This window comes from Rosa rugosa, chromosome 3 (genome assembly GCF_958449725.1).
Source record: "Rosa rugosa chromosome 3, drRosRugo1.1, whole genome shotgun sequence".
In the NCBI taxonomy this organism is placed as follows: Eukaryota; Viridiplantae; Streptophyta; class Magnoliopsida; order Rosales; family Rosaceae; genus Rosa; species Rosa rugosa.
The window spans coordinates 21,782,217-21,805,885 of NC_084822.1; the positions used below are offsets into that span (position 1 = coordinate 21,782,217).

The 23,669-nt window shown below is 41.4% G+C and overlaps 1 long non-coding RNA gene across 1 annotated transcript; it reads left to right on the forward strand.

The window, feature by feature from the left end:
- The first annotated feature begins 2,425 nt into the window (after positions 1–2,425).
- On the forward strand, positions 2,426–4,733 carry LOC133740534 (uncharacterized). Its single transcript, XR_009861280.1, has 4 exons — positions 2,426–2,608; positions 2,683–2,753; positions 3,514–3,596; positions 4,279–4,733. It is a non-coding gene; the product is annotated as an uncharacterized LOC133740534 (long non-coding RNA).
- The last annotated feature ends 18,936 nt before the right edge of the window (positions 4,734–23,669 follow it).

Here is a 23,669-nt window from a genome sequence, read left to right on the forward strand (position 1 = left end):
AAAGGATTACTTTAAAGGAGAATATTTAGAAATTACTTTTTCTTGTTGTCGGACGAGGACACAAGAAAATAAAGTGCTTGTAACCGATTCAACTATTTTGGCTTGACCAAAAATTGAAGGAGCGCTTATGACTTGATTTTTGAGTTTTGACATCAAACGAGTTCGTATGATAGAAATGATAGTTCAAGGTCGAGACCGTTAATGGAAATGCTACGAACTTTACAAATCTCGAGGAGTCAACTTCGATTGGTGATCCTCGAATTTCGTTGAAACTTAGCGAAAAGTATTGTTGCAACTTGATGCCTTGAGCATTGGACGGTTTGTTTGGTCAATGCCAAGCGACCTATTGATTGGTGTCTCATGACGTGTTGTAGGTACTTAGGTGTTGCGATTTCACAATGTGACATCGAATTTACTGAATCGTTTGCTTGGTTTCGACGTCATATGTACAAGCTGCCACAATTGTTTGTCCATGGAGTAAACAGTATCCGCTAAGCTACGTATAAGTGTGCATGAGGTATGACAACCAAGATCGTTGATAACTACGAGGCGGACGACAGCGATGACATCGTTGACGTGTCATTTGTAGTGACGCTCTACGAAACTTATTTAGGTTGACCAATGGAGAAAGCTCGGTTTCTCTCCTTGGTTGCCACTTATATTTAAGGCTCAAATTCCCGAGTAATTTTATACTCTCGTTAAATGGGAATTGAGCGTAGACGTCGATTTGTTTTCGGTGATTTTGAAAAGTAAGCGATTATTGCATGGTTGCAACGAAGTTGCTATTCAGCGAGTTGCTTATCGAAAAGAAGCAAGATTCACGGAATAAAGTGTATCCTATGGAACGTATGATAGGAACACTTACTGAATTGATAAAGATAGCTCCGGAATGGGGATATGAAATTAATGGAAGCACGAATTGTGAAAGTTTTACGAATGTCATTGTGTTGTGTAAGATAATGTGTGACGGGGCATTCCATGCGAATTGTTTACAAGTAATGCTTGAGGATTCTTACACTAAAATGTTGGTCATTTAGTTGTGGAAATGAGGTCGACGAGTGGATTTGCCACTGCTTTGCAGTATGTGGTTATTGAGATTAGTGGTTGACTAAGTGTTAGTCCCCGATTTGTTATAAGACTCTTTGAATTATTCGGAAAGGCTAAAATTATAATGTCTTTGTATATGGCATTGAGCTCAGAGGAGTTGGATGAGACAATGAAATCAAATGTTTGCACATACACACACAATGTGATAGAGGAAAAGTGCAATTTGCGAAAAAACAAATGGTTATAGAGTTTGATGAGGTCGTCCCCATAAGTGGAGTAAGATGTACCATGTGAATGGTAAAGGTTCAAAAAGTATCAGAGGAAGGTAAAACAATGTCTTGTGCAAACTCGAGCCCGAGGTGAAAAGAAGTAACCTCTCTCATTCATACATTGGGTAAATTTCGAGGACGAAATTTATTTTAAGGGGGGTAGAGTGTGAGCCCCCGAAAATTTTGTTTAATTTTTAGAATGTAATTTTTCGCCAATAAGATTTTCGCAAGGTAATTTAAGTGAAGGAATTTATTTTGGAAATTATTTTGGTATCGAGATTACGATTTGGGCCTCATGATTTAAGTGTGGGCCAGAGTTCCTCGTTTTGGGCCTAAGATGAAGTCAAGAATTAATTAAGGAAGTTTCAGACGAAAAGCGAATGAAAGAAAAGTCCCGAGCCCAAAACCCGAAAGAAATTAGCTAGGAGAGTTTCGTAATTCGTCGCAAGGGCAAAATTGGTATTTCACGCACACAACTATAAATAGAAAAAAATTGGAAGCCCTAGTCCCATTTCTCCCTTGCAGCCGCGTCCTTCTCCTTCCCTCTCCCCCGACCTCTCGCTCTCTCTCTCTCGTTCTCCCTCTGCCATCACCGGAGACTCCATCTCCGGCCACCATCTCACCACATCACTTCCACCAGTCGACGCAACACCTGAACCCGACCAAAACCCACCCGGAATCACCGACATGCATCGCCGGTAGCCTCCACACGCGACCACCAAAAGCTGCGACACCACTGCCCTTTCTCCTTCGTCGATTTCCGACCATCACCATGCCACACTGACACCACCGTCCGACTCAGTGGACAAGGAAGAGCGAAACCCGTGAGCATCATCACTCGTCGATGTCGGGAAACCGCCGTACCAGCATCGTCGGAGGCCTCGGCCCTGCATGCCCTCGTTCTCTACTCTCCAGCTCGGATCGAGCTAAACAACCTCCGTAGCTGGAATCAAGGCTTCACGATGCATCAAAGCCATAGACCCTCAGCCTCCGATTTCGGCCAGAGCCCCCGCACGCGTCTCACGCGCCACCGCTGGCACGTGAGCCAACCTAGCGTCACCGTGAGCACCACCAGCTTATTCTCTTCGTTCGGTAAGATGGATTCTATCCCTTCTTCTTAGTGAGGCTTCTACTTTGATCTAGATTGAGAACCCTAACTCGATTTCTTAATTTGAAATCTGTGAGGATTTTGGAATATGTGTTCTGGAGGTTTTGGAGGAAGGGAGGTCTGCAAAATTGTAAGCCTTCGGAGAAGAGAAGTGCTGGGTCAGTTCCATTTGTATTGAGGAAAGGTAAGGATTCAAGAACTCGGTTTTGGAATGAATTTGGTTAAGAGTTGGACTGTTGATCTTGTCATATCTGTTAGGTGCCCAAAGCAATTGTTGGAGCTGGATTGCAGCAATTGGATTTAGCCCTCAGTTTGGAGAAGAAGAAATGGTAAGGGTCTGGGTTTTGAATCTATTGTTGGTGAAACTGTGGTGGTTGTAATCTGTTGTTTGTAGCCTCATGAATGGGAAAGTGTTAAAATGGTGATATGGATATGTTGTTGAGTGGATTGGAATTGATAGGAAATTGTCCTTGTTGATTTAATTATGAAAGCGGTGATTTGGCTAATTGCATGAGAAAAATTATAAATAAGAATGGACCGGTTTTGGATAAGTGAATTAATATGTGGAATGTTCAATTTAAGGTCCGTGAATAGAAATATTCCAAACCTACCATATCCCGGAATTATTGTATAATGAAATTATTCGGGAATGGTGGTTGCTATTTAATAGCTTAGGGTTTAAAGGCTAAATAAAATGAGGTCAAACCGGTTGACCGAAATTTTAGTATGGGAAGAAGTGTGATCACCATATCCCGAATGAGCTTACTATGTTAAATGAATTGTTCGGGAATGGAAATTGCCATTTGTTTTCTTAAGGTAAAAAGGGTAAAGAAATGAAGGTGCAGGTGCTAAGTATAATCACCATATCCTAAATGATTCAAATGCTATATCATTTGGATTTGGATTGTTTGGGAATGGATAATAGAATTTATCAACTAAAGGAAAATTCTATAAACACAAGTTCTAGATCATTTTTCGATTAAAGGATAATCCGATGGACTATAAGGAAATTAAGTAAATGTTTTGGTTGCTCGGTTAGTTGAGTTATAATGAAGTCAGGTTACTTATTGGTTTAATTTTATTATAAAGGACCCGAGCGTGTGCATTTGGAAGTGGACAAAGTGTTGAAAGTCGAGAACGAACCCGAATGTGGGCAAGCACTCCAATTCCAGGTAGGGTGAGCTGTCCCTTCCTTGTTAGAGGCTTTTCAGTATATGTGGAATGCTATACTATGATAGTATGTTGCCTGCAAGAACGTTTTTGGTTGTTCATCAGTCGATGCCTCGTGATACATGTGTTTTCAGAGCTGATAATTGTTGATTGCGAAAACCGAGGCTAGACTTGCATGTTGAGATACTGTACCCTTTGTATGTTTGTGACCTGAAAGTGAATGGGACCTAGACGCGTTGATTCCTAGGGATCCCACGGTGTCGATAACCGTGAACCTCCGGAGGGGGCTGTGCTCCTATGTTTGTCGGGGAAAGGTAAGTACAGACAGTGAACCAGTCATAGGAGACTCAGAGCCAGGAAATGGACACTTTCGCTACTTGTAGTCACAAGGACTACAAAGTAGTTGGCTGGTTCTCTTACTCAGGACGAACCAGATCGGTCACTGATTTATTTTACTTTAGCCGGCAGGTAAGTATCTCGGAGCTCCAAGTGTGTGAAGCATACTGCACATGTTTAATGAAAGAAAACGAATGTTTGTGGTTGCCACTTTTCTTAAAGCATTTTTCGATAAACGTGCACAATATTATGTAGTAAATATTTTCAAGTATATTATTTTTTCAAACCTAGCATGGTTGGGTCGGCCCCTACTGGGCATGCGAGGACGAAAGCTCACCCCTACTATAGTGTGCAGGTTTCGAGCATGTGGTCGGGAAGCGTACAGGGGAGGCACATGGCACGGCTTGGCGCATTTCTCTTTAGTTTTATCAAAAGAAGGTTTTGGTCCTTAATCGGATTTTGTAGTAGCTAGTTTATTTACTTTTTATTTATTTCCTACTCGTTTACAAAAAAATTCCGGGAGACCCGTAACCCTGGGGCGCGTCTCCCATACTTGTAGTTACTTAGTGATCCGTTTTATTTTCCAAATTGGGCTCCGATTGCAAGCCCAAAACTCTTAGCCCATTTCGAATTCCGCTTTTGACAATGTGTTGTTAGGTTGCTAGAATGATTTGTCCAAGAAAGTGTTTTGTAAACCAACAACCTAAACTCAAAAGGCCTTGCGGTTTCGGGTTGATGAGCTATCGAGATGCCATTCGTGACATGTCGATTCCTCATTGGCTCGGAGTCGCGGCGCTGTGGGACCCCCCTTTCGGGTCACCACAGCGTGGAGGCGTGTACGGCAGTGTTTTAATTTCAGTTTTTAGCCCATTAAATTGTAGAATTGTTGTAGAGCTTGTATGTGAAGTTTGGTGAATTTTGGAGGGGTTTGGAATTATTTGTGAATTTCCGAAGTTTGAAGTTTTGTGATTGAATTGTGGGAAATCCGGCCGTCGGATTTCCCTCGTTTTCGTTGTGGGATATATAAATTGAGGAATTGGTGTTGTGGAAGAGATTTGGGTTGAATTTGAGAAGTAATGGAGATAGGGATTTTCGGGTTTCGTTTAGGTTCGTAAATATTTTATCGGATTGTCGTTTACGGAAATATAATTGTGTTCAGGGCAATGCCGCGAGCTACTGTTAAATGAAGGAACTCGTTTGCGTGGTCGCCCAATAGTACTGTGAGTGGACTTTTGTTTTAAATAATGATGCATGCGTTTATTTTCTTGAATTAATGCTTTACCTAATTAATATATTACTTTCGAGCATACGAATGGATTTCGGAAATTTATTTCGGTTTATCTCGTGGTTTTGCTTTCAATAATGATTTTCTGAGATTGATTATGAATTATCTCGGTTATGACTTTTGGATATTAATTTTGTTATGCTTGGATTCGAAATTATGATTTATGTTGTTTTTCAATAAAGTATTTTCCAGGGTATTTTCCAGAATTGAATATTAGTTCATTATTGAACTTCCTTGCTTATTCGTTATTGACCCGAGAATATTTTGGCGTAGGGGACACGCCGTTGATTTATTGATCTTACCTATTTATTTATCAACTTTCGATTTTGGCATTGGGAATGCCTTGATGATGATTTTAGAATTTGTTTTGTTTCGGTTTACGGGGATTACGATTTATTATTATTTCTCGCCTTTTTGCTATTGATTTGGAGATACTTTTGGCGTGTGGGACACGTCGTTGGAAATTCTTTTACGAGAGATGGGGGAAGCCTTATGTATTTTGGATTTACTGGATTTTCGGTTATGTTTCCATGTGCCATACTGAGGGGTGATTTTATCATGCTAGCATTGATTTTCCGCCTTTGTGGCGCGGTGATGGGATCACCGTAGCCCTTCCGCCTTTGTGGCGCATGTTACTGTCTCTGTGACAGTAATTCTGTAGCCCAGTATCCTATCGCTACACTTAGTGGCGTAAGGGTATATTACGGGAATTATGGGAGTTCTTTAGCCTGGGAGGCTATCACCCAACCAAGCCTGAGTGGCTTATTCGTATGGCTATCATCTTCCCCTACTTATACTATTTTTGACTAGCGGGGACTAGTCTGAGTTTCCTTAACCAGCGGGGCTGGACTTATATTTTCGAGTATTGAAATTTCAATCTTTTACTCTGTTGTTGTGACTAGCGGGGCTAGTCGGTTTTCTGGAGTTCAACGTTTTTCGGATTATTTTCTTAAGTGTTTTATAAATGTTGCATGCATCCGGATTTTATATATATCAAAAAATGTGGGAAAGTATGAAGTTTTATTTTGTTTTATTCATATTAAATTATTTATTTTTATCCACTCACGCTAACGTGTTTTTCAATACTTTTCCCCTGGGCCCTTCGGTTTCAAATGCCCAGTTTGCAGGCGAAATTAGTTGAGGTCGGGCGTACATGGAGTCGAGGCATAGCCAACAGCATTGCTTCCGCGTACTCATTCTATTTCTGTTTTCTTTGTTACCTAGTGGATTAGTATTGCTCTGATAACCTATGGGATTAATATTGTTTTTGGGTTGAGACTGATATTTGTGAAATTAGAGTTGTGATTTGGGGAGCAGATGGCTCCAGAAGATTTAGGATGGATGATTTAGAAGTGTAAATGTTTTCCTACAGGTTTTGGGTAGCCTACTTTTAGGGGAAGTTCCGCCAATTTTTTGGTAGAATCTCTTCTAAAGTGGGCCCCGCAGGGCCACTTCGGATTTCAGGGTGAAATCTGGGGCGGGTCCTGTCAGAGACAAACTGAACGAAGGCACAGTATGGCGGAGATTGCTTACCAATGCCACGCGTCAATTGTTGATCTACCAACAACTCCCAACTGGTGAGGAGACGAAGGTCCAACAGGTTGCGATTCCACCAACCGCCTCTGACACGTGCCACACGACACTCCTCTTCACGAGTTAGGTTATAGCGCAGGCCCGCTACAAAAAAGAGGTAACCGTTAGTATACTACAAGGACACACAAGAAAAATCGCCAACTTTGGTCAGCGGAGACCGACAAACAACCTCGGATAGGCTGAAACTCCGACTTAATCCTAAACGTCGGCTCCCCCTCGTTGGACCCCGCTTGATATTCCCACCCCGCCGTGGCAACACAGAAGGTCCCCCGCCAGTAAGACATGGAGTCCTTCAGGTTCTCGATCAGCTTGGGCGCGCCCTGGCGGCGGCTCAAGTTCGCCTGCCCTCTACAACCTTGGCACTTCACATACACCAGCTCGTAAAAGTGCAGCACCTCCGCCACAGTTGGTCCCTCACAGCCGGACAAGCGCCATAGCGAGTTCAGCGCCATCATCAACCGCCACATGTTGGGGCAGATCTGCCCAAAGACGATGCCAAACTCGCACACCAGGATTTGGACGTTTGGCAGTAGCGGGAATGTCACTCCTTGGCGGAAGATCGCCTCGTGCACGGCGGCAAACCCCGCTGGAAGAATCGAAGCCTTCTCGTCCACCGTCGGCGGACAAAGTTTAACCACGCCTGGCAACCGACAACCGATACATCGCTTCAACCGGTTGACGGCGGCAATGGTCATCAGCCCTCCCGCCTCGTCAATGGGGGTGCCATCGGGGAGGACCCACGCTGACTCCGTATCCTCCCCCGCCACCTCTCCCCCGTCAGCGGAGCCACTGGCAGCGCTGTTACTTGCTAGCCGCTCGTCAAGCCTATTTTGGGCAGCGGCAGCCTCCCTTGCCCTAGAACTCTCTGGACGCGAAGCACGACCCATAGTTACTTCCCAGGGTATGGTTTGTAGCGGCTCGATCTCTAGCGGTTCTGGCAGTGAGGTTCCTGCATGGGCAGACGGACGCAACGAGTCAATAAAAATTCTATCCGCCACGCTGAACGACACGTCAGACCTGGAGTCCTCACTGCTTGAAATTTCTATGACGTTAGCCATCCCAAACCCTAAAACCCGAATCAGTCAGTTCACACAATCTAACCTATCCCTATATCAGTTGCATCAAAGAACCTCCAGAACAATTACCCAGAAAATTCCAAAACAAGAACAAACAAACACTCAACCCAGATTCGACCATCTAGCAAATCAGTAAACACAAATTCTCTGCCAAAACACCATAAACATACCCTCAAACCTCACTTTACACCCTCAGAACACACCGGGGGAGAACAGATCGTACCCCAACACAAAAACAACAAAACCCAGAAACAACACAGATCCAATGAAATAGGAGTAGGATTCGAGATACCAACCTCAACACGAACTCTGGTCTGATCGGGAGCGCTTGTCTTCACCGGTAAAGATTTCGTCCTCAAGGTCTGATAACTCAACAGATTTCGTCCCCCGGAGTTCTCTTCACAAATCGCAGATGAACAGAGCTTGAAGACGACGACTCAGGTTTGAAGTTTTCACAAAGTGTCAAATCTCGCTAGGTTCCCCCCTTTTTATGTCAACGTCAAAGAATTCTAGGTCGTCCGCTCAAAAACGACATCACGCACCAGCCGTACACGTGTCCCACGTCTACACTTACTCTCCGGATTAACCGAGGCGTCGCCTCGGTTACAAAATCCATAATTACTCGCATTAATGGCGAGAAGACGGCCAGCCTGAGGAGGCACGCCTCCACACGCTAACCCTTTAGAGGCCAGCCACGTGTCGACCACCTTCAGACGAAGCGTCTAAAGGAAGTAACTGGTAGGGGGGAAGATCACCAAGGTGACGAAGTCTCCGTTAAGCAAAACTCCGCTAGCGGAACTTCTCCCTTGTCATCTTCAAGTGTTGAAATCTCCGCTAAGCGAAACTCCACTAGCGGAACTTCTCCCTTATCATCTTCAAGGTGACGAAATCTCTGCTAAGCGAAACTCCGCTAGCGGAACTTCTCCCTTGCCATCTTCAAGGTGACGAAGTCTCCGCTAAGCGAAACTCCGCTAGCGGAACTTCTCCCTTGCCATCTTCAAGGTGACGAAGTCTCCGCTAAGAGAAACTCCGCTAGCGGAACTTCTCCCTTGCCATCTTCAAGTGACGAAGTCTCCGCTAAGAGAAACTCCGCTAGGTGAACTTCTCCCTTGTCATCTTCAAGTGACGAAGTCTCCGTTAAGCGAAACTCCGCTAGCGGAACTTCTCCCTTGTCACCCTGGAAGCGGGACATCTTCCGCTACACGACATCTCTAGCGAAACTCCCTTTCCATCTTGCAAAATCCGTGCTTTGCTGAGCACAACAGCGCTCAATAAAAAACCGCCAGGCATGTCTCCGCGACGCTGCTTCCTGCTACAACCAGCGGGGGGATTTCCGCCAGCGGCGGATCCCGAGGCTACGCCTCACTCTGACAACGACCGCCACGCGGCGTTAAGGTCAGGCCGTCCCTACGGGACACGGGGACTTGTCAACAGTCTACGACGGCCCTGATCAGGCACGTTGACCCCCGCCACTTGGGTACTAAAGATTGGGCTCGCTACCCAACACCCTCTACTCCGTGCAGCTCCCCCTCAACAAACAATTTACCGACCATCTGGAGGTCCATCTTAGCCGGGGAGTGGGGGACTCCCTGGGGGCTAGCAAGGGCCCACCCGAAAGGGTATAAAGCGTTCGCTCAGTAAATCCATGGTTGACAACGAACTGACGCTAATTATGCTATTGCAAGTCTAGCGGAAGGTAACGCTTCAAACCGCTGAGCAACTCCCCAACCAAGATTGCCCTCCTTGACTGGGGACTTGGGGGACTTGTACATACATGTACATTTGCAAGAATAATTAGCTATAATGAGCTACGCTCATGGTACCGCCAGAGGTACTGATTCCCACCAAGGGAATAGCCTACGGATACACAGCCAGGCGAGCTACCGCCTGAGCCTCGGATTGCCCCCAGATCACCGCCAACATGCCGCCACGCGCCGTGCCAAGATAGCATCAGAAGCTCCTGACGTTGGGAACTAAAGCACATAAGGCCCACATCGAAAACGAAGTGAAGATAAGCCTTATCCTCACCTATAAAAGGTTCTCTTCTCTCTCCTCATTAATTACGCATTTAATACTCATTTATTGTTATGCTGTCTATATGCATCGACTGACTTAGGCATCGGAGAAGTGAAGACCGCCCAGCGCGGGCTCCCTCTGACGCCCTGTCTTTCATTTGACAGCTAGCGGAGATCACCAAGTCCTCAAAGTAGCGGTCCGCCCACCGGACCTGCGTTAAGTAAAGGTTCGGCTACTGCCGGACTTTGAACATTAACAAGGTTCGATCTGAGGACAATGTGGAAGACTTATTCACTAAGTCATTTCCCAAATCCACTTTCGAGAAACAAGTTGCAAGCATTGGTTTGCAGAAGTTATCTAAACTCCCATGATCGTAGTCATCAGGGGGAGACGCATACATCAGGGGGAGATGTTTACATGTTGATCTCGAAACATAAAGGGTGTGTTGTGCTCTTTTTCTCCTTCGACCAAGGTTATTTTTGTCTCACTGGGTTTTTATTACTCGGTAAGGTTTTTGACGAGGCAACGAGAGAAGCACCGTGTTTGGGCGACACAAGGGGGAGTGTTTAAGTAAATCCAAATTGTGTCTGGCCCAAACTCTAGGTTACTTGACCTAGTTGTAATAGGGTTTTAATTAGAGATAATCTCGGAGAATATCTTAGAGATATTCATTCATTGTATGATTACCTTTCCTTGTACAATTCAGATTCTATGCATTGTAATCCTCTATATAAAGAGGCCCCTATTATCAAAATTTAGTGAAGGCTTTAACACCAAATTTTAACTTCTCTTTATACTAGTAGGAATGTGAGCCCCCGAAAATTTTGTTTAATTTTTAAAGGTAATTTTTCCCCAATAAGATTTTTCGCAAGGTGATTTAAGTGAAGAAATCGACTTCGGAAATTGTTTTGGTGACGAGACCACCTATTGGGCCTTATGATTTAAGTTTGGGCCAGAGTCCTTTGTTTTGGGCCTAAGACGAAGTCGAGAATTAACTTAGGAAGTTTCCGACGAAAAGCAAATAAAAGAAAAGTTACGAGCCCAAAAACCGAAAGCAATTAGCTAGGAGAGTTCCGTAATTTGTCGCAAGGGCAAAATGGGGATTTCACAAACAAGAGTATAAATAGAATAGGGGCAACTAGAAAACCCTAGAGCCCTCACTCTCTCCCTCTCGGCAGCGTTCCTCTTTCTCTCTCCCCGACCTCTCTCTCTCGTCCTCCCCCTCTGCCATCACCAGAAAACACAGTTTCCGGCTTCCATCTCACAAAACCACCACCACCAATCGATCCAGCACCCAAATCCGACCCAAGCCCGACCTCTCTTTCTCATCTTCGCTCTCTGCCATCACCGGAGACTCCAGCTCCGGCCACCACCTCACCACATCGCCTACACCAGTGTACGCCGCACCAAAAACTGACCAAAACAGGAGCCTCACCGTCGACATGCATCACCTCCAGCCTCCGCACGGGTTTCTCGAAGCTACGACACCACTACCCTTCCTCCTTCGTCGATTTCCGACCATCACCTCGCCACATCGACGCCACCGCCAGACTCAGCAAGCATTGAGGAGCCAAAAACACAGAAGCTCTGCCACCTACCGAGGATGGACGACGCCGCACGCACATCGCCGGAGTCATGGCTCTACTTGTCTCTGTTCTTCGACTTCCGGCGAGTTTAGGCAACACCACCACTATAAATGAGTTCAGGGTATCACAATTTACCATAGCCCTCTAACTCCGACCCCCCAATTCCGGCCAGAGCCGCCGCTGGCACGTGGGTCACCCATTGCCGCCGTGAACCACCTTATCACCACCGTGCAAACTGCCAACTTGCTTAGCTCGTTTTGGGTAAGCTCAAGTCGAAACCTTTTTCCCCACACTGGTTAAGTTCTGTTGGAAAAGTTATGGACATTGATCTTCAAATCCCTAACTTTGTCATTTAATTGGGATTGTATGAGGTTTTGTGGAGTCTGCGAATTTGGGATTTCTGGAGAGGAGAAGCTCTTGAGTCAGTTTCGATTGAAGTGGGAAATGGTAAGGATTATGTTCAGATTCTGTTTTGGAATGCAGAAATTGATCAATACATGGACTGTTAATTGTGTTGTGCCTGTTAGGGATCAGAATGGATGAAGATGGTGGAAATGCAGCTATGGTGACTCAAGTCCCCGTTTGGAAAAGAAGAAAGGGTAAGTGTTGGTCCCTGCCAAACTGTGGGTTTCGGTATGGTGATTGTAAAATTCTAGAGGTTGTTATCGAATGGAATGAAAAGTTGGTATGCTGCTTGAATGGTTAATGCTCCTTTAAGTGATCGATTGTTGTGAATTTAACGTAAGTGTGGACAAACATGAAATGGCTAAATGTGTGTGGAGAAGATTAGTGTTATTAGTTAAAATGATGACGGAGTTTGAGTTTGTCATATTGTAAAGTAAACGGTTGTTGTGAAAGAAAATAAGGAGCTTGAGTAATTATCAATGTTGAGTGGAAATGGGTAATGAAAATGGTGGATTTTATTTGTTTGAGCTAGATTAGGATGTTGGATTAACGTTCTTGAAATAAGGTTAAAAATCGGAATATTCTAGTGTCGCCATATCCCGAAGTTATCGTAAAAATGTTATCATTCGGGAATGGTAATTACTATTTATTTGCCTAAGGTTTAAAGACCAAGTAAAAATGTCAACTTGGTTGACCCGAATTACATTAAGGAAAGAAGTACGATCACCATATCCCGAATGAGCTTTCTACGTTAAGTGAATTGTTCGGGAATGGAAATTGTGAATTGTTTTTCTAAAGTAAAAAGGTTAAAGAAATGAAGTCAAACTGCTAAGTATAATCACCATATCCTAAATGATTCAAATGCTATATCATTTGGATTATTTGGGAATGGATGGTAGATTTTATGTTAAAGGATAATTCGATGGACCTAAAGAGAATTAAATGAATGCTTTGGTTGCTCGGTTAATTGGTTATAGTGACGTCAAGTTACTTATTGGTTTAATTTTATTATAAAGGACCCGAGCGTGTGCACTTGGATTTGGATAAAGGATCGAAAGTCAGGAACGAACCCGAATGTGGACGAGCACTCTAATTCCAGGTAGGGTGAGCTGTCCCTTCCTTGTTAGAGGCTTTTATGTGTGTGGAATGCACTAGTAAAATAGTATGTTGCCTGTAAATACGTTTTTGGTTGTTCATTAGTCGATGCCTCATGATATCTGTGTTTCCATAACTGATATTTACTGATTACGAAAACCGAGGCTAGACTTGTATGTTGAGATACTGTACCCCATTGTATGTTTGTACTTGTGACCTGAAAGTGAATGGGACCTAGACGCGTAGATTCCTAGGGATCCCACGGTGTCGATAACCGTGAACCTCCGGAGGGGGCTGTGCTCCTATGTTTGTCAAGGAAAGGTAAATACAGACAGTGAACCAGTCATAGGAGACTCAGAGCCAGGAAATGGACACTTTCGCTACTTGTAGTCACAAGGACTACAGAGTAGTTGGCCGGTTCTCGAAGGATGACGAACCGGGTCGGTCACCGATTTGTTTGAGTTTAGCCGGCAGGTAAGTATCTCGGAGCTCCAAGTTGTGTGAAACATACTGCATATGTTTTATAAAAGAGATAAATGTTTGTGGTTGCCTATTTTAAAAGTATTTTCCATAAACGTGCACATTTTATGTAGTAAATATTTTCAAGTATATTATCTTTCAAATCTAGCATGGTTGGGTCGGCCCCTATTGGGCATGCGAGGACGAAAGCTCACCCCTACAACAGTGTGCAGGTTTCGAGCGTGTGGTCGGAGAGCGCATAGTGGAGGCACATGGCCCGGCTTGGCGTATTTTTCTTTACTTTGTTAAATTAAGATCTTAGTCCTTTACCGGACTTTGAAGTCTCTTATTTAGTTACTTTTATTTGTTTTCTATTTGCTTATTTACAAAATCTCGGGAGACCCGTAACCCTGGGGCGCGTCTCTCATACTTGTATTTACATAGTGATTTGTTGTTTTACGAATTGGGCTCCTATTGTAAGCCCAAATCCTTTAGCCCATTTTAATTTCCACTTTGAAAATATGTTGTTCGGTTGCTAGAATAATTTGTCCTGGAAAATGTTTTGTGAATCAACCAACTAAACCCAAAAGGCCTTGCGGTTTCAGGTTGATGAGTCATTGAGATGTCATGCGTGACATGTCGATTTCTCATTGGCTCGGGGTCGCGGCGCTGTGGGACCCCCCCCTCTCGGGTCACCACAAGGAATTTATATTCACAAATCGTAATTCTCTAAACTACTCCAAATTAAATACTATAACCAAAAGAGAACCTATGAAGATACAAATAACTATATCAATCTTGACGGTTTTGCCCAAAAAATTATGGTTTGGTGACTAGGAAACTGTGATTTTCGCATCGACTGATTTTTGCAACGTTAAGCTGTCTCAAGCATTGGGTTTGGAATGTAGAACTTTCGTCCCAAAACAAGTGACGGTAGTAATTGCATTCCTAGAGGATTATAAAGCTAGTTTGAATAATTTGGAGTCAGGTGAACCATGTTATCGTCCACGGTCAACTTTTATTCTCAAATTGTGTTTCATGTTTTGAAGAATTCAGTATTTTTGATCCATTATCCATTTATTTTGAGTTCTTTGAGCCCAAAAAATTTCTCCATCTTTTGAAAAATTTTATGTAGTAAATCATCCAACAATTTTAATAAAGAGGTCAGAGGATATATCATCCTAATAAAACAAAGAAACCCTAGAGACTGCTCTGTCGCTCTAGTAGCCATAGCTGTGCTAGTACCTGTTCGGCTACGCCCCGGTAATGGCGACGGCCTCTGGCCTAACCAACGCATGTTGGGTGCAGCCGGACGGGTAATTCATTTTTTGAGGCCGCGGTGCTCAAGTTCTAATCCGAGACAAAACAGTGTTTTCCCAAAATCTTTAATCTCAAATTTACATTTCAAATACTTAGCAGTTTCCCTTAACTCATCTAGAGTTCCAAATAGGTTCGTGTCATCAACATAAATGATGACACATGGGCATATTTCATTGTTGACATATCCCTTCCCAATCAAGTAGTCACTTAGATGGTTATACCACATCCATCCGGATTGTTTCAATCCATATAGTGAGCATTTTAATCTTACTGAAAATGCACTCCGTGGTTTAATGCCATTTGATTTGGGTAATTGAAGTCCATCTAGAACCTTCATATATATCTCTGAATCTAGATCCCCATAGGGATATGCAGTAACCACATTTATAAGCTGCATGTCAAGTTTTTCAGAAACTACCAAACTGACGAGGTAGCGAAACGTTATTACGTCCATTACGCAAGAATATGTCTCCTCGTAGTCGATTCCAGGGCATTGTGAGAAACCTTGTGCCACAAGGCGGGCTTCGTATCTAACAACCTCATTTTTCTCATTACGCTTTCTAACAAAGACCCATTTATGGCCAATAAGTTTTACATTTGGGGGTGTCAGCATTATAGGCCCAAATACCTGTCTCTTTGCTAGTGAATCAAATTCAGCGTGGATCGCATTTTATTATTTAGGCCAATCTGCTCTTCATTGACATTCTTCAACAAAGCGAGGTTCGATATCATCAAATTCTATAATTCCTTTTACAACATAATTATCAAACATTCAAGATTCATCTATGTAATGGTCTAATATCAGATCATCTAAAAGCTTATACTGTTCTCCAGCAAGAAAAAGTCAATAACTTTGATAAAATCAAAGTAGACATATAAGTACTAGTCAACATTGCTCATGAATCAGCATGTGCTGGAGGTGTATAAGTGGTAAGTTTCCTCTTCTTTATGGTTTTCAGTCTTTGTATTTGAAGCTCATAATTAACCCTTGTTACACATGCTATGCATATAGGAAATTATGGAAATAACTGTCAAAACAGAAAATAGAGAATAATAAAGAGCCCAATTGACATTTCTCCGTTTGTGTAGAAAAATGGTTCAACAGTCTACCTTGAAAAACAAAATACAATACAATTGGTCCCCTTGAAGGATTTCGATATATTGTTCGTATAGGGAAATTAATTAAATCAGATTTATGCCCAATTGACATTTCTCCGTTTGTGTAGAAAAAGGGTTCAACAGTCTACCTTGAAAAACAAAATACAATACAATCGGTCCCCTTCAAACCCTATTGAAGGATTTCAATATATTGTTCGTATAGGGAAATTAATTAAATCAGATTTATGCCCAATTGACATTTCTCCGTTTGTGTAGAAAAAGGGTTCAACAGTCTATCTTGTAAAACAAAATACAATACAATCGGTCCCCTTCAAACCCTATTGAAGGATTTCAATATATTGTTCGTATAGGGAAATTAAGTAAATCAGATTTATACCCAATTGACATTTCTCCGTTTGTGTAGAAAAATGGTTGTGTGGGAAAGTTATTTCTTGGTGCGCCCTCTTTATCTCCTAGAGATTTTGTATATATGACTTAAAAAGGGAAGACTAGACTAATTAAAAAGCATACTCAACCTAGAAAGTGTAGGTGTGATTTAGTCTTAATCTCATTCGCAGCTTTCGTGGGTCAGCAATTTCATCAAGCACCTGCAAGGTGCAATAACACCACTTATTAGACCATGGAATCCTTTTTTTTTTTTTTTTTGGGGTGATCAAAGACCATGGATTTGAGGTTATTACTTCATCTTTTCTCAAACAGCATATATAATTGAAAAAAATAGGAAAGCAGAGATATTTTGACAAACAACAATGACTTGAAAGATGTCAAAGTTCTCACCTCCAGGACCTGCGCGTTACTACAAAAATGTGACCACATCAAAGTTCTCATTTTTTGAATGCTTATTCAAGACTTAAACACCAGTTTGGTTACGTTGAGAAATCAAAAGATATGAAAAGCTGATGAATCAGAAACTTTAAGGCAGTGTTTGGGTAAGATATTTTAAGGTGGGAGATGACAATTCACAGGGATTTTAGAATGCCATGTGATGAGTGCCCTGTTTGGCAAAGAAACATGAAGGAATTTGAAAGAACCGGGACTTTCACACAGAAAAATTACGGGGGATATACAGGGGCGGAACCAGGATTTGAAACTCGGGAGAGGGGGGGGGTCCATATATAAAACATGAGGTATAGAGAATAATAATGTTAATTTTAACAAATCCGACTCACATTATTAAATTTCATAATAATAAAACAATTGAACAAATTAGACATCAATGATAATTTATTACAAAATGAACAATTCTCAGGTTCACCCCTAGGGTGAATGAGCATATTCACCCCCATTGTCGATTAACGCATAATAAGACAGGACCCACCCCGGATTTCACCCTGAAATCCGAAGTGGCCCTGCGGGGCCCACCTTAGAAGAAATTCTACCAAAAATTTGGCAGAACTTCCCCTAAAATGGGCTACCCAAAACCTGTAGAAAGCATTTACACTTCTAAATCAAATCATCCTTATACTTCTGGAGCCACCCTGCTCCCCAAATCAACATCAGTCTCCAATTCACAAAACACACATCTCAACTCGAGTAGCATAAATCCCATAGGTAATCAGAGCAATTCTAACAGAAATGTATAAGAGGAAAACCTAATTCAAAGGCAGATGCGGAAGCCATGCTGATGACTATGCCTCGACTCCGTGTACGCCCAACCTCAACCAATTCGCCTGCAAACTGGGCATTTGAAACCGAAGGGCCCAGGGGAAAGTACATAAAATACGTTAGCGTGAGTGGACAAAATAAACAATTTTTTTAAACCAAATGGATTTTTATACTTTCCCACATTTATTTCCTTAAAACTCTCGATGCATGCAACGATTTAGAAAACAATTCACAAGAAGCTCTTCTCAAGAAATGGGCTAGTCACAAATAACCACCCAGAAGAATTTAAATTCCGATGCTTGAGAAATAGGACCAGCCCCACTGGTTAACGGAAAACGGACTAGCCCCGCTAGTCAAAAAAACAACAATAAAAGGATACGGGGAAGAGAGTTCACCATACGGGAATGGAGCCCCTCAGGCTCTACCTACCCTCGACTGCCACTCACACATAGATTGTGCGAGGAGGAGAACTAATAACCTCTACTTCCACTCACACATAGATTGTGCGAGGAGGAGAACATTACCTCGACTGCCACCCACGTGAGGAGGAGAATAAGCTACCTCAACTGCCACTCACAAACACAAAGTAAGTGAGGAGGAGACCTAATCACATGACCCGAGTATGGTGAGGAAAAACAATCGAAAACCAGTAAATCCATAAAGCTTCCCCATATATCTCACGAGATAAAATCAATGTATTCAACGACGTGACCCCGCACGCCAAGATTACTCTCAAACTCAAAATAAATAAGTGAGAAATAATAATAAATCGACAGCGTGTCCCACACGCCAAAATATTCTCAAATCCGTAACCAAAACCGGAAATTAGTAAAAGCAAATCCCATTTCCAACAAAAATCTCTCAATATCTCCAAGAAACAAACCAAATCCAAAATCATTAATTAGGCACTCCCAATGCCAAAACCGAAAGTCGAAAAATAAATGAGAAAAATCCAACTCCATCGAAACTCATCTTGAAAATCTTCCAGGAGCTTAAATCGGCGATTAGAAATATACTTAATTCCGGAAATTACCTCAGAAATAAGTAATTCGTCAAATAACATTATAAATCATAACCAACCTTTGAACTCATTATTGAAAGCAAAACCACGATATAAATCGAAATCAAATTCCGAAAATTAATTCATTTGCTCAAAATGTAATATGAATAAAACTAGAGCATTATTTAAGAAAATAAATGCATGCATCAATATTTAAAAATAAAAGTCCACTCACAGTACTATTCCGACGATCACGCATTTGTGTTCCGTCATCGAGCAATAGCTCGGTACGTCGTCCTGTACACAATTATATTCCGTGAATAATTATTCAACAATTTAATACGATTCCTAAAATCAAATCCTTACAATTACATCTCCCATTCTCCTCGGATTCAGCCCAAATAATACCACTAATACCAATTCGTTAATTTAAAGGTTCCAAGGCAGAACCGAGAGATATCCGACGGTCGGATTCTCGTAATTCGATAATTGAAACCCTAAACTTAAAAAATTCATAATTAATTCCAAGCTTCTCCAAAATTCACCAAACTTCACATATATGCTCTATGATAATTATAGAATTTAACTAGCTAAAAATTGAAATTAAAAAGCTACCCTAGCCGCCGCTACAGCCGCCCACAGTGGCGGCGCCGCCGCCACTGCCACCAACTCCAGTGGACACCAAAATTTGACAGCGGCACCTACTCAACACACTGATTAATTTTCTCAACTACAACACATCCCAATTTTACCTTTAAACAGTCGAAATCAATTGGTGAAGAAAACCCAGAAATTTAAGAACCCTAGGTTTTCAATTCTGCCTCTACACTTCAAATCTTGATTCGAGGCTAGGGGCAAAATGATCTCCGTGGAAAACCCAAGCTTCGACGGCAAGATGGTGACCGGAGGTGGCCGAAGTCGCCGGAAATCAGCAAAAGTACCCAACTGCCACCGTAGCTTCCTCCGCTCCAAATCGAGGTTCTCCGGCCAAATCGTCGTGAAATACCTCCACAGACGTGACAAGGGGAAGAAACCGAGCTTGGGGGTGGCCGGATTGTGTCTTGGGTCGGCCGGAGGAGGAAGAAACCGGAGGGGGAAGAAATCGGCCGAGAGGGGAGAAAGAGTCGGGGAGAGAGAAAGAGAGAACTTACCCGGTTGGGTAGGTTTCAAATATAGAAATCTACCAACAGTAAATTCTCATATATATATATAACTTACCATGAACAGTAATTTCTACATTTTCTCTTATAACATTCGCATACGAGCTCCGATTTTTACGTACCACATATGCACGCGCTCGGTTTAACGTCCTCTACGACTTCCATGAAGAACATTTTCCCAAATTTTGACCCGAACAAAAAGTCAACTTTTAGGACCACTAAACTACCAAATTAGAGTGAAAAGCGAAAGTAATTGTTGTTTACCGTCCAAATGACTAGTAACCGGGTAAGTGACGATACGGGATGTTACATAATAACTTTATAATTTTCTAATCCAACCATTCATTTTGTATAACGTAATACAAAGATTAGCTTTGTAAAAAATCAATCAAATTGAAGACCTTTCAGTTATTCATTTCTATGAAATACATGGACGGTTCATCATAATAGTAGTAAGTGTTGTTAGAACCATCCATTTGTTTCATTCAATTAGATAATTAAACGATTTCTGATTCGATTGATTTTTTACATAGATGATCTTTAAAGACTAATTTAAGATATGGATCGTTGGATTATAAATTTATTAAATAAAAGTATGTTAATCGATAATAGGGGTGAATATGCTCATTCACCCTAGGGGTGAATATGCTTGTTCACCCAGGGGTGAACCTAAGAATTGTTCAATGAAATATCATCATGACTTGAAGGTGAAATCAAATGAAATCTGGTAAAGGTGTAGGATTATTTGGTTGTATTGGATCTCTTTGGATACACATTGAACTGGAGTAGAATTAATTCGCTATTTGGTTGATCATGCGTGTGGTGACTTACGTGAAGAGTAGGTTTTGGTATTTTGGATGTGCTTAGTAAAATTGCAGACTTGCACCCAATGAGACGAATAACCTATATCTGAACTATTAATCAAGAATTATTAGAAAATCAGAGTCGATTTGGCGTGCTTCAGTGACTATTAGTGAATAATGTGTACTAGCAATCCTAAATGTAATGGAAAGATCCATTCTCGACTTTGTAGAGAGTGGATGCAATTGTGATATTGTATAGAAGCCCATTGTATAGAAACCTAGATTACAATGAGAAACAAAAGCCCATTGTGTAGAAGAAACTTGGAGATCAGCAATGAAACCAGAAGAAATCTCGAGAGATGGAAGCGTCGTGGTCGTTCTTGGGAATTTCAAAGTTACGCCTCTTAAGGTGTAACTTAGAGAAGGGATTGGCCTTGATATATATCCCCCGTAATTTTTCTGTGTGAAAGTCCCGGTTCTTTCAAATTCCTTCATGTTTCTTTGCCAAACAGGGCACTCATCACATGGCATTCTAAAATCCCTGTGAATTGTCATCTCCCACCTCAAAATATCTTACCCAAACATTGCCTTAAAGTTTCTGATTCATCAGCTTTTCATATCTTTTGATTTCTCAACGTAACCAAACTGGTGTTTAAGTCTTGAATAAGCATTCAAAAAATGAGAACTTTGATGTGGTCACATTTTTGTAGTAACGCGCAGGTCCTGGAGGTGAGAACTTTGACATCTTTCAAGTCATTGTTGTTTGTCAAAATATCTCTGCTTTCCTATTTTTTTCAATTATATATGCTGTTTGAGAAAAGATTAAGTAATAACCTCAAATCCATGGTCTTTGATCACCCAAAAAAAAAAAAAAAAAAAAGGATTCCATGGTCTAATAAGTGGTGTTATTGCACCTTGCAAGTGCTTGATGAAATGGCTGACCCACGAAAGCTGTGAATGAGATTAAGACTAAATCACACCTATACTTTCTAGGTTGAGTATGCTGTTTAATTAGTCTAGTCTTCCCTTTTTGAGTCATGTATACAAAATCTCTAGGAGATAAAGAGGGCACCAAGAAATAACTTTCCCACACAACCATTTTTCTACACAAATGGAGAAATGTCAATTGGGTATAAATCTGATTTACTTAATTTCCCTATACGAACAATATATTGAAATCCTTCAATAGGGTTTGAAGGGGACCGATTGTATTGTATTTTGTTTTACAAGATAGACTGTTGAATCCTTTTTCTACACAAACGGAGAAATGTCAATTGGGCAAAAATCTGATTAAATTAATTTCCCTATACGAACAATATATTGAAATCCTTCAATAGGGTTTGAAGGGGACCGATTGTATTGTATTTTATTTTTCAATGTAGACTGTTGAACCATTTTTCTACACAAACGGAGAAATGTCAATTGGGCATAAATCTGATTTAATTAATTTCCCTATACGAACAATATATCGAAATCCTTCAACGGGGTTTGAAGGGGACCAATTGTATTGTATTTTGTTTTTAAAGGTAGACTGTTGAACCCTTTTTCTACACATACGGAAAAATATCAATTGGGCATAAATCTGATTTAATTAATTTCCCTATACGAACAATATATCGAAATCCTTCAACAGGGTTTGAAGGAGACCGATTGTATTGTATTTTGTTTTTCAAGGTAGACTGTTGACCCCTTTTTCTACACATACGGAGAAATGTCAATTGTGCATAAATCTGATTTAATTAATTTCCCTATACGAACAATATATCGAAATCCTTCAACAGGGTTTGAAGGGGACCGATTGTACTGTTGAACCCTTTTTCTACACAAACGGAGAAATGTCAATTGGGCATAAATCTGATTTAATTAATTTCCCTATACGAACAATATATTGAAATCCTTCAACAGAGTTTGAAGGGGACCAGTTGTATTGTATTTTGTTTTTCAAGGTAGACTGTTGAACCATTTTTTTTTTTTTTTGAAAGGAGCTAGTGCGGCTGCCCTCAAACCTTGATAAATGAAACTGCAGAATACAAGGGGGGACATAGAGCCTGAACCCCAAATTACAATAAGCATCAAGAGAACACCCTGAAATAATACCAAGAGTCTCCATAAAAACTATGTATTCTAGCATGCACCAATTAGCAAAGACTGCACGACTGGCTACTCTATTTGCTTTAACAAAGTGGTGACATAATGAAAAGATAACTCTATCACAAAGAAGCATCAATACAAATAGCACAGCTTTCCAACTATGTTGCCGCACGGAAGGAAATCCGGCGACACTTAATTTCATCCTGCAACTATGTTGAACCATTTTTCTACACAAACGGAGAAATGTCAATTGGGCTCTTTATTATTCTCTATTTTCTGTTTTGACAGTTATTTCCATAATTTCCTATATGCATAGCATGTGTAACAAGGGTTAATTATGAGCTTCAAATACAAAGACTGAAAACCATAAAGAAGATGAAATTTACCACTTATACACCTCCAGCACATGCTGCTTCATGAGCAATGTTGACTAGTACTTATATGTCTACTTTGATTTTATCAAAGTTATTGACTTTTTCTTGCTGGAGAACAGTATAAGCTTTTAGATGATCTGATATTAGACCATTACATAGATGAATCTTGAATGTTTGATAATTCTGTTGCAAAAGGAATTATAGAATTTGATTGACAAGACCCGCCCCGGATTTCACCCCGAAATCCGAAGAGGCCCTGCAGGGCCCACCTTAGAAGAAATTCTACCAAAAATTTGGCAGAACTTCCCCTAAAAATGGACTACCCAAAACCTGTAGAAAAATATTTACACTTCTAAACCATCCATCCCTATTCTCCTGGAGCCACACCCTGCTCCCCAAATCACAATATTCCCCAATTCACAAAACACAAAACGCAACTTGAATAACATTAATCCCACAAGTAATCAGAGCAATTCTAATACAAAGGGTAAACAAGGAAAACCTAATTCAAAGGAAAACGCATAAGCCATACTGTTGAATACGCCTCAATTCCATGTACGCCCGACCTCAACTAATTTCGTCTGCAAACTGGGCATTTGAAACCGAAGGGCCCAGGGGAAAAGTATTGAAAAACACGTTAGTGTGAGTGGACAAAAATAAATAATTAAGATGATTTAAATGAAGCAAACTTAAATACTTTCCCACTTATTTAAATTTATAAAACCTCGATGCATGCAACATTTGTAAAATTT